The sequence below is a fragment of the Bos indicus genome, chromosome 18 (genome assembly GCF_029378745.1).
Source record: "Bos indicus isolate NIAB-ARS_2022 breed Sahiwal x Tharparkar chromosome 18, NIAB-ARS_B.indTharparkar_mat_pri_1.0, whole genome shotgun sequence".
NCBI lineage: Eukaryota > Metazoa > Chordata > Mammalia > Artiodactyla > Bovidae > Bos > Bos indicus.
The window spans coordinates 20,776,958-20,789,118 of NC_091777.1; the positions used below are offsets into that span (position 1 = coordinate 20,776,958).

Genomic DNA, 12,161 nt, shown 5'->3' on the forward strand with positions numbered 1-12,161 from the left:
GGAGTCCCAGTTTCTGTGGTCACCAGGTCACAGAGCACCAACTGTCACCATAAACCATAAAGTTTGTTCCTTCTTTCTGGGGTCTGCTTGGGGGAAACCCACTTCTCTGTGAGCTGTGTGTCACCCTGAGTACCTCTCGGACAGTCACTTTAGGAAGCACCCATGACAAACCCACTGAGTATTGTAGGTTCTCATTCTCGATGGCACACTGGGCTTAGCTGGAGAATTCTGAAAAATAAATTCTATTTATTTATCCAAATTGCAAAATAGGATTTGGAAAGGCATTGGGGATTTTCATTAAATCCACTCTCTTGCTGGAGACTCTCCTAGTTGCAGAGATAAGGTGAGTTCCCTAGATGGTGGGAGTTCGAAGTCCCTACCCAGAGATTCTGACATCAATTGCCTGGCATCACTGGCATCAGATTGTTTAAAACTTCCTTAGTGGGTTCTAATTTGCAACCAAGTGTAAGAACTACTGCTTTTTAGGGTCTGTCCATTCCTTGTGGGTTTTTTCCACACACATTGGGCTTCCCTGATGGCTCAGACAGTAAAGAATCTGCCTGCAAGGCAGGAGACCCAGGTTCAATCCCTAAATCAGGAAGATCTTCTGAAGAAGGCAATAGCCCCCCAATCCAGTATTCTTGCCTGGAGAATTCCATGAACAAATGAGCCTGGAGAACTACAGTCCATGGGGTCGCAAAGTTGGACACGACTGAGTGACTAACATTGACAATTAGAATTCATGATCTATCCAGACATGTAAAAACTTCAGTGTATTTTCTTTTTGAGGCTTCTTAGATTGGGGGTGTTGATATCCATCAAAGACCTCCCCTCTCTCCCATTCCCTAAGCCCAGGGAAGCTGGGTGGGGGGATTAATTATGAAAATAGTGTAGGTGCTGAGATGGAAACGGCGACCTTACTCTGAAGATCCAGCTCTTTTAACAGAATGTACTGTCTTCTCAGATTCCCTGAAGCCTGGATCAAAACCCAACTCCTCAAACGCTGTGATGAGATTTTGAATCAACAGAAGACTCCCTTCCCACCATGGTTCGATGCCTCAGCTCTGATATCTAGTGGCGCCATTGTAAGAAGTCCCAGTCTTTGTCAGCCTGCAATTAAATCCGTGCCGAGGAGTCTTCGCATTTAGGACCTAAGCTCTACGGTGTTTTGAGAAATGACTGTTCAAGCTTGATGGGAGTGGGAGAATTCTGAGGTTTAATTTCAGGAAATTTCACAGGAAAGGCATTCAGTGAATTCATCAAGCCCTGCCTTCCTGAAAGTCTCTTCTTAATGCCAGGTGCAAAGTGGCTTTAACACTCAGAGGCTAAGTATCTCTTACACCATAAAACACCATTCTGGGTAAACATGAAGAGGTTTACTAGAGAGAGTGTAAACTTCCCAGAAAAGATTAGATAATAGTCCTCGGCAGGTGCAGTGCAGACATGTATGGCCATGGATGGAACTCTCTGAGCATGTCTTGATTTAAACAGCAATCCTGGAGCCCCCTCCTTGAATCAGGAAGATATGGAAAAAGCAAGGGGATTGGATCAAAATGTAGGAGTTCATTTGATCCTAGGATACACTGCAGATCCTAAGACCCATTTAAACCCTGACAAATCTAAAAGCATGATGGCAGATGAATTTGCAAGTGGAGAGTGCAACTGATACATTTAATAACCATGGAAGAAAATGGTCTCTGTAGGACACTCTTAGGACTTGCAAGTTCTCAGATTCTTGAAGGTTGTAGAATGTGGGGGAAATGGTATTGCTCACTTGCAAATGGTTTGGCCCAATACCAAAAAATTACTCACTGAAACTCTGGCAGGTTAAAACGGTGGCTTTTGCTTTGCCTGAATTTCCATGACCTTTAAGTAAACTTCCTCCAGGACAAATATTACCCTTATCCAATTCCCCACCTCTTTGCCACATATAGAATCTCAACCAGAATCTCTGTATAGATGAGAATGGCATCCGTTATTACAATGAGGGTTTAATCTAATAAAATAGTCCTTCAAATTTGTTGCACTTGGCTTTGATTAGTTCCTTCCAATTTCCTTTGAAATTTCAGGTGGGATAAGTAGCAAGAGTGATTTTTATCCATGTGAAAGATATAGTTAAGAGTCAGAAGAGGAAAGCAGAGAACGCAAAGATATACAAGAGTCTTCCCTTCCTGGATTCACAGGAAAACACCTGCTCCAACCTAGAAATGGCTGCAGTATGAATTCTTTTATGAACCATGGTGTAAACTGAAGCCCCTTCATGGATTACAGCCTTGTTGTGGTGAAGACACTTGTACGTGGGTCAAGAAGCAACATTTAGAACTAGACATGGACCAACGGACTGATTCAAAAGTGGGAAAGGAGTGCAAGGCTGTATATTGCCACCCTGCATATTTAACTTATATGCAGAGTGCATCATGTGAAATGCCAGGTTGGATGAATCACAAGCTGGAACCAAGACTGCCAGGAGAAATATCAACAACCTCAGATATACAGATGAGATCACTATAATGGCAGAAAGTGAAGAGGAACTAAAGAGCCTCTTGATGAAGGTTAAAGAGGAGAGTGAAAAAGCTGGCTTGAAAGTCAACTTCAAAAAACTAAGATCATAGCTTCTGGTGCCATCATTTCATTGCAATTAGAAGGGAAAAAGTGGAAACAGTGACAGATTTTATTTTCTTGGGCTCCAAAATCATGTGGACGATGACTGCAGCTATGAAATTAAAAGATGCTTGCTCCTTGGAAGAAAAGCTATGACAAACCTAGACAGCATATTAAAAAAACAGAGATAATACTTTGCCTACAATGTTCCCTATAGTCAAAGCTATTGCTTTTCCAGTAGTCATGTATGGATCTGAGAGTTGGATCATAAAGAAAACTAAGCACCAAAGAACTGATGCTTTTGAATTGTGGTGCTGGAGAAGACTCTTGAGAGTCCCTTGGACAGCAAGGAGATCCAACCAGTCAACCCTAAAGGAAACCAACCCTGACTATTCATTGGAAAGACTGTTGCTGAAGCTGAAGCTCCGATACTTCGGCCACCTGATGCACAGAGCCAATTCTTTGGAAACGACCCCTGATACTGGGAAAGCCTGAAGGCAAAGGGAGAAGGGGGCAGCAGAGTATGAGTTGGTTAGATATCATCACTGACTCAATGGATATGAATTTGAGCAGACTCCAGGAGATAGTAGAGGACAGAGGACCCTGGTGTGCTACAGTCCATGGGTTAGCAAAGAGTTGGATACGATTTAGCAACTTTACAACAACACAAACTGAAGGCGAGTGGGGCTAAAACTAATGTACAGCAACACTTTGAGGAAGCTGAAGGCCTTTTTGACACTGAGAAATCAAGGTTCTACAAGATGATTTATCCATCTGAGAATTCTGATTAGAATTATTAATCCTATAGTCTTTTTGTTTCTTCTTTTAAATTAAAAAAGAAAAGAAAAGAAAAAGGTAATACTTGTGTAGGGAGCATTCTAAGTGAAATAAAAGGACATATGATTACAAGTAGGCTGCTTTCCATGAGTATTCTCCAGACACCTTCTGAAGGAAGGTGCACCTTCATTTTGCAATCCAACCATTAGAAGTGGGGTTGGCAGCAAAGACCGTGTTGGCTGCATGATGTTATTCTGACAGCTGATGACACAGACAGTTCATGGGCTCATCTCACAGCCTAAAAACAGGAGGACCAATATTTACTGAGTGCTATGGGTCTGATATCTGTTATCACAATGAACTCCATCAACACCATGTCTGCTGCTGCTGCTGCTGCTAAGTCGCTTCAGTCGTGTCCGACTCTGTGCGACCCCATAGACGGCAGCCCACCAGGCTCCCCAATCCCCGGGATTCTCCAGGCAAGAACACTGGAGTGGGTTGCCATTTCCTTCTCCAAACACCATGTCAGGACCAACTAATTTGTGCAGCTCAGTACACAGTAAAAAGATGGAACCCCTCGTGTCAAAATTAAGAATTTTAAGATGGCACTAGCAGAGCACCAAACTAAGTATGAGGCCCTTCCTAATTACACAGGCCACACCTCCATGGAGGGGGCCTGTACCACTTACTAGGGGAGCATTGTTATCCCCAGTGAACAAATGAGAGAAGGAGGCCCACCGAAGCAGTATGATTTGACAAAGGTTGGATCAGTGAGGGTCACAAACCATATTCAAGCCAGGTGTACTGGACCAAAGACTGCAGTCTGTCTGCAACCTTGAGTGGGTTAGCCCCTGAACCTCAAGGACATCTTCCTGGGCCAGTGGGTCAAATTACTATGCAGTAATGTTCATATGCTTCACTTAGAAAGGAGTCTGCCTGCCTGGGAAATGTTTAGGGTGATTAACACATTATGATAATTCAAACCGAATTACAATTCTTGTCTTGGATTGTAAAATGCCATTCAGGGTGCAAGTTCGTAGATGAATCAAATTTATTTATAGTAAGTATGCCTAGTCAAAACAGGAGAACTACTTAACATTATAATTAAAACCGATACATATCTAGTTGAAAAACTATCCAGAACCCAAAACACCTCCACAGGAGATGTCTACATACTTTGGCACAAAATCTCCCTGCCCCTTCCAAAACATTTAATTTTTTATTCTGAATGGGAGATTGTAACTTTTCTCACAATATCATATCAAACAAAAGTGCAGCATTATGCATTCAATAAACCTCAGTACCAGGCAACCCAGGGATCAGTTGCACTTGTGCTGTAAGCTGAGACTCAAGGAAACATTTATTTATTTAAAATATTTTTCCCCATAAGTTAGACAGCAATATTTCATTTCACTGTGTTTTAAGACAGCCCTGTAGACAGAAATCCTGCAGACCAAGGCTATGATCATGCTTACATTTGTAGACAGATTTAATTATTTTTTTCTTTGATGTCAGATATTCACTGAGAATTTTCCATATGAACCTAGTTCATTTGAAAGTACGCTGTATATTGACTATGGAAAACCATACACCCCTTTTTAAATTATACTCATTATTTTCTCTATACATTTCACCACAAGCATGGCAACTTTCTGATAGTATATGCAGGAGTGGGGTTAGGGTTAGGGTTAGGGTTAGAAATAGGGTTAGTTAGTAGCAGACAAGCCTTGTGAGTTGTTTCAAGGAGACAAGTAGAGAAGATGCAGGAAGATGGACAATGATGCCGTTAGACAGGTAGAACTTAATGTCATCTCAGAGAAACTTCAGAGGTGAAGTTTTTACAGTGTCACTGCTGATTACTTATGTTGATATTTTAGTATCAAAAATTCTTTAGGACCAACCTAAATCTTTCAGTGTTTTTATCTGACTCTTTTAATTTTGTAAATAAGTGACATCTCCCTTACTGCTATTATCAGTGAGCATGAACTAGACCAGTGTTCTTCAGGGTATGGACTCTCCAACCCAGCAGCATCAATGTTACCTGGGCACCCACTGAACCAGAAGTTCTGGGGTTGGGACCCGGTCATCTGTGTTTAACAAAGTCTCCAGTTGATATGGGTCTCTCTGATATGGGCTAAGGTTTGGGAACCACTGAGCTAGAAGTCGGAGAAGGCAGTGGCAACCCACTCCAGTACTCTTGCCTGGAAGAGCTAGAAGTTGAGAACATGTCACAAGGAGAGATTCTGCATGGTCCCAAAGTGAGAGACTTTGTCTTGGAAAATGAGTAACAATGCAGATTTGCACACATTCTGTAGGTTTTCCCTGTACCCTAAAAGCACGGATATCCTGAAAGTAGATGTGACCTCTTTTTTTTTTGATGCAAGCAGTGACTATTTTTTCAGATTTTTAATTTTTTGTAATTTTTTTTTAACTGGAGGATAACTGCTTTACAATATTATGTTAGTTTCTGCCATACGTCAACATGAATTAACCATAGGTATACTTATGTCCCCTCCCTCTTGAACCTCCTTCCCACCCACCCCATCCCACTCCCCTAGGTTGTCACAGGGCACCGGTTTGAGCTCCCTGCATCAAGCAGCAGATTCCCACTGGCCATCCATTTTACACATGGTAATATATGTAATGGATGTAACATATTGTGTATGTTTCAATGTTGCTCTTTCACTTCATCCCTCCCTCTCCTCCCCCTGCTGTGTCTGTGAGTCTGTCTTCTATGTCTGCGTCTCTGCTGCGGCTCTACAGATAGGGTCATCAGTACCACTTCCTAAATCAAAGGTCTTGTGTTCTAGGACGGGTTGTTGTTGTCATGTCCGATTCTTTTGCGACCCCATGAACACTTAGCCCGCCAGGTTCCTCTGTCCATGGGATCCCCCAGCTAAGAATACTGGAGTGGGTTGCCCTTTCCTTTCTCCAGGGGATGATCCTCCCGACCCAGGGATCAAACCTGCATCTCCTGCACTGGCAGGTGGATTCTTTACCACTGAGCCACCAGGAAAGCCCTCAAGGATAGGCACACATCAAAAATCTTAGGTTTACACCCTCACTGCATCAGCATAGCCCGAGGAACGTCTGAAAATAGCCCAACATCCTTGACACCCATAATATTCACATTTAATTGGTCTGGGGTGATACCACATCCCTTTAAAGTTTTTCAAGATGATCCTATGTGCATTTAGGATTGAGGGCAATCAGTATAAATGTATGGTATTCCTGTTACTACTATTAGTAAGTGTTTATTAATGTGTTTTAAAGTAAATATCTGAGATTTAAGTCATCCCTTTACTATAAAGGAAATCTGAGTTTAATCCTATTTGAACATCCAAGGGAAAGTTCCTTTCCCCACCCTGGGTCTCAGTTTTCCCATCTGTCCACTGAGGATCCTGCTGATGATGCTCTCTGGTCCTATATCCTATACCTGTCTCCCCAGAGTATTCACAAATGGCAGCCACAATGGGAAGAGGTGCTGGCTTCCCTGTGGAAGGAGAACCAAGGAGGAGAGATGGCTTAGTCCTTACCTGTCACTGGCTCCAGCTGAGTCCACATGACACCAGACATGTGGATGAATAGGGAGCAATTTAAACATCACCAGCCCCCTCCTTCATCTGGATGTTTGGCAACAAGAATGCTCTAATATTGATTAATTGCTTGCTGAGACCCAGATTGTCTCCAAGATTCCAGTAAAGCAGTTTGGGGGCTCTCAACCATTAGCATCTCCACTCTGGTCTCTGATCTTTAAGATGACCCCTTGCCCAAACACACCCTACAATCCACTCACTCAAGAACTAGCTGTGAAGCACCCCTCGCTCCCAGGGAGGAACCACACCTTGTGTTTTGCCCAAGCCCCTATTAGGCTGAGTTCAATTCCTTGCTTGTAGCGCATGTTCAATATATTGTTAATAAGTCAGCAATCAAATGCATGGTAAGTTGTATTTTCAAGAAAAAAGTGGATGAAAATAGCTGATAAAGTTGATGATGATAGAGAAAACTAACATTTGCTGAGGACTCTCCGTGACAATCAGTGTGATGTAAATTTACACACCTCATTCACTCATCACGCCTATGAGGTTAGCACTATACATAGCCACATTGTATACAAGGCGGGAGATTGGTGCTCAAGAGATTCTTGAACTTGCCCAAGTTCACCAAATAGTGGTATCAGTGGGGATTCTGAACCATCCTTTATCTGACTTGAGACATTCACCGATCTGCAGCATGCTTGCATGCGTGTGTCCTCAGTAATGTCCAACTCTTTGCAACCTTATGGACTTTGCCTGCCAGGCTCCTCTATCCATGGGATTTTTCCAGGCAAGAATACTGGAATGGGTTGCCATTTCCTTCTCCAGGGGATCTTCCTGACCCAGGGATAGAACTTGCATCTCCTATGTTCCTACATTGTTAGGTAAATTCTTTACTCTGAGCCATCAGGGACCAGGGAAGTTCAATGATTAAACTCTCTTTAATGGTTTTCAAGAACCTTTCACTTCTTTTGGTACCTTCCAAATGACATTTTAGTAGAATTATATGTCTATAAATAGTTGGGCTTAGGCTCTGTGCCAACCCTCCTTTAAATCCTTTAAAGTAAAAAAGATAGATGGCATGCTTCTACCATCAACAATATCATAATCTTATGGGGGGAGACAGACATGTCAGTCATCAGTACACAATGTATTTACAGTCAGAAGTATTGCAAGGAGGAAGAAGCCTTTAATTTACCTACATTGTGGTCTTCACAAAAAGCTGGTGAGGTAAGGTAACCAATCTTAGACAGATATCCTGTCTTGCAGGGGAGCATGAACATTATGCAAAGAAAGCTAAGAATGTATACATACACAGGCATGTACAAACATTAACACATTTATTATATTTACATATATGATATTGTATATGTAGGCACATTTGCAATGTCTCCTAAACTTTCCTGATTGTAAAAGCCTGTTAGATATCCCAAAATGCATTTATATTTTATCAAGAATCCTAGGAGATTCTTTCAGCTCTAGCAGGATTGGGGAACACACATGTATGTATCAGAATCTTCATCTCTCATTTTAAATGTGCTTTATAATTTTCAGGATGTAATTTTTAATTACAATAGAATCCCTTTACTGAATTTGGTATTACTTTGGTATAACTCTACATACCACAGGTCAAAATATGCTCCTTGAAATAAAACTTATGTGTAAAATACTTACATAACAAGCTTACAACAGTATCTATTTTACTCCTCTACCCCAAGACACACACATGGAATCACACACATGTGTCCCTAAGCTCAAAAGGTCTAAACTTATTTGTCAAATGACTCAATGAATACAGTTATCCCTAAGCTGATCAACAATTCCTTTAGAAGCAAACAATATACAAACTGTTAAGCCTTATATTAATATCTGCTCCCATATAAAATTATAGGAGATGCTGTCAAATATTATTTCCTTTCTTTTTGCAAATGCACATAAGTGGGACTCATTTTTCAACACTCAACGGTCATATTTACTGGTCATAATGTATTCCTAGTAATCCAGACTTCCACATATACTTGAATATACTGTTGTCCTCCCGATGTACCCTGTTTACAATTTCCAAACATTTTTACATGCAATTAAGGAAGGCCTGAATTAATATCAAGTATTTATAACTCCATGATTCTGATTTAGAACTTAGCTTTGGAATAAAACCCAGGGTAAAACTGCCTTTGTTGAGCAGCTCTAAAGGGGCTTGCTCCATCTTCCCGTGGAGCCAACATGCAACAGGCCAAGTTGATATGTATCCTGTGGCTAGAATGATAGCCATGGGATCTCGTGGTTTGACTCAAGAACCTTCCTTCCATGGCTGGGACTTTGATGAAGTGAGTGTGGTGGAGTGTGGGTGGGATGTTGGCCAGGAAAGCATCTCTGAGTGAGCCTCCAAGGGTTGCGGTATGCAGTTGCACTCCATTCAACATTTGACTGCAGCTACAAAGGGTTGGCCAGTAGCTGTCAGCCAGGCAAGTCAGAGTCAGGAGGAGTCTGTTCTGGAATTTTGGTTTGAAGGAGTGTAGCAGTTACTGAAAGAGTAATAATAATATAATAATAGCCTTCTTGTTACAATGTCAATTTGAAAATGGACTGACTACCTTTGGTTCTAAGTAAGCAAACCTTAAATCCCAGAGTAACTTCATAAAAATGCATTCATCAGGACTCTTCCTTTTGCAAATGACAGAAACAAGTTTATCAGTTCAAACACAATGGTTAGGACTTGGCTGCTTTCTGTCTCTCTCTCTTGTCCCCCCCCCCCCCCCCCACCCCACCTCGCCCCACACCTCTCTTTTTAATAATAATCTCCACTTCTTTCCCTGGGTGGCCTTATTTCAGGCAGGGCTTTCCCATGTAGCAACCTGAGAGTCACGAACATTTATAGGCTTATAGATCATTCTTTCAGTAAATCCTGCAAAATAAGTTTATCTTCTCAGCCAAAATTCTAGAAATGAGTCTCACTGTCTCCGGTTTGTCTGGCTTGGGTCAAATGAGCAACCCTTACCTAACTGGAGTAGACAGGGTGAATGTGACACTCAGATTGGCCAGGTTTTGGTCTCTGCACACACCTACAAGTGTGAATTTGCCTAGCCCCACGGGAAACACAGGAACTAAATCCTGGGGAGAAGTAGCTTTGCTCTTCTCAGAAGACGGGAAAATGGATCCTGTGTAGATAAAGGTGATCAAAAGAGAAGGAATTTATCCTCACGTAACCTTCATGGTAGAAATACTCATCCCAGTGTAGACTTCAAACAGAATGATTATAGCTTACTATTTATTGTTAAAAGATGGCTTTTTTTCAAAGAAGGGAAAATCATGACTTTCATACAGATATTCAATGAACACATGTCAAAATTTTTGCTGACGTCATTAACCAAAACGAGAGAACAATGCAGATGTCGCTACTAATTCCAAGGAGAATCCAAAGAATAGCCACATTGGCAGGTTGGGGGTATTGAAATGAACTTGCAAACTGGATGCAAAATCACCTTTTCCATGGCAAGGAAGAATTGTACCTCCACCCACAGAACGGTGTAGCATCACCATTAATTCTCTAGACCTTATCATTCAAAGTCAGTGAAAGCTAAAATCAAAAAACCTGGACTCTGAACCCTAAATAAGGCATAGTTTTCAATGGACATTCTCCATCTTTTTTTTTTTTTTTTTTTGGCTGATTTCCTGACAGTCTCCCCTCAGAGAAAGACAATTGCTGGTCACAAAATAAGGCTGGTCTTCTTGCTCTGGCCTCATTATTTATATGGTGCAGCAAGAGTGTTAACTTAGCACAGCAGTCAGTTCAGTTCAGTTCAGTTCAGTTGCTCAGTCGTGTCCGACTCTTTGCGACCCTATCAATCACAGCATGCCAGGCTTCCCTGTCCATCACCAACTCCTGGAGTTCACTCAAACTCATGTCCATTAAGTCAGTGATGCCATCCAGCCATCTCATCCTCTGTCATCCCCTTCTCCTCCTGCCCCCAATCCCTCCCAGCATCAGGGTCTTTTCCAATGAGTCAACTTAGCACATAGGTTTTCTTAAATTTGCTTTGCTGAAACTTTTCCTATGAAATGTTAGATTGGGAGTTAAAAGCCTCTGTTATTTGTTATCCTGAGGCTAGGAAAACAAGCTCAAAAACTCTACCAGATTTTACCTCCAGTACTTTTAAATTTTTATGAATTCTTCTTTCCAAAATATCTCAAAGTTCCTGGCCTCTAGGAAGTGCCCTTCCTTAGAACTGGGACCCTGTAAGTCCTACCAGGCCAACAGTTTTTCCAGAAGAGTTCTCTAAGCACTGGCTCCAGAGAGTCAATCTTATTTCCTTAAAAGTGATTGGCCATATCAGATTATATGAGCAACATTTCAAATGACATTCCAGGCAAGGGCTTGATTATGTAACTAATGTTTCTAATCACATCCTGATAAAACAATGACAATCTTATTCACAGTCTATGCAAATTGCTAAATTGCCATGAAAAGTAAGGATACTCAATAAAAATTGATGAATTAGTGTTTCCACAGAAATGGTAAAAACTTTTATTCTAGTTCTGTGAACAATGCAATTGATAATTTGATAGGGATTGCCTATAGAAGGGGTATTAGTAAGAAAAATATTATTGAAATGTCTCATTTTCATTTCCAAAAACAGAGCCTACTAAATTGTCATGGGCTATAGCTTGAGAAAGAAAGGAAAAGGGCTTCCTTTTATATAGAAAAAAGTAAAACAGTAAAATAGAATCTGTAATATTACAACAAATCACTCCCGTAAAATTTCCTCATTGATTTATCTGGTCCTTTCTTGTTCCACAGGGTCTTGGGTTAGCAATCTCATGAAAACATGTGCTTTTCAAATAAAAAGAGTTCCGGAAATCCTGACTCAGCCCACTGGAATGGTCTGAATGTTATCTAAGCAATGACGTCAGAACACTCACCAGTTGTTTTTTTTTTTCTAGTTTCAGTAGTTTGAAGTAAGTGGTATAGTCCTTTTCCAAGAAGCACTCAGATGGTCCTTCTTTAGTTAAGTCCTTCAGTGAACAGGAGCTCTAGCCTGGGGCTAGTGGCAGAGACTTCCGGCAAGTATTAAAGACAAACTGTGGGTAGATGCCGGTAACTTAAAATGCCTGTAGTTAATTTATCACCAATAATTTCCAAAAATGAAAGATCCAGTTAGAGTTCATGACAAGAATAAGGCAACTGACAAGGAAATTTGTTTGTTTCTGTGCCAAGCAAAACAAAGTGATAAAGTCATTGCAAAATAG

At 41.2% G+C, this 12,161-nt stretch overlaps 1 long non-coding RNA gene across 2 annotated transcripts in view; it reads right to left on the reverse strand.

Moving 5' to 3' along the window:
• LOC109573051 (uncharacterized) overlaps positions 1-12,161 on the reverse strand; it is a 71,267-nt gene extending 59,106 nt beyond the window's left edge. Inside the window, exon 1 of one of the 2 annotated variants that reach the window (XR_011561477.1) lies at positions 11,835-12,154. This is a non-coding gene — a long non-coding RNA (uncharacterized lncRNA). Of the gene's footprint in view, positions 1-11,834 lie in introns of both variants that reach the window. The other variant, XR_002182894.2, reaches the window with a different exon arrangement.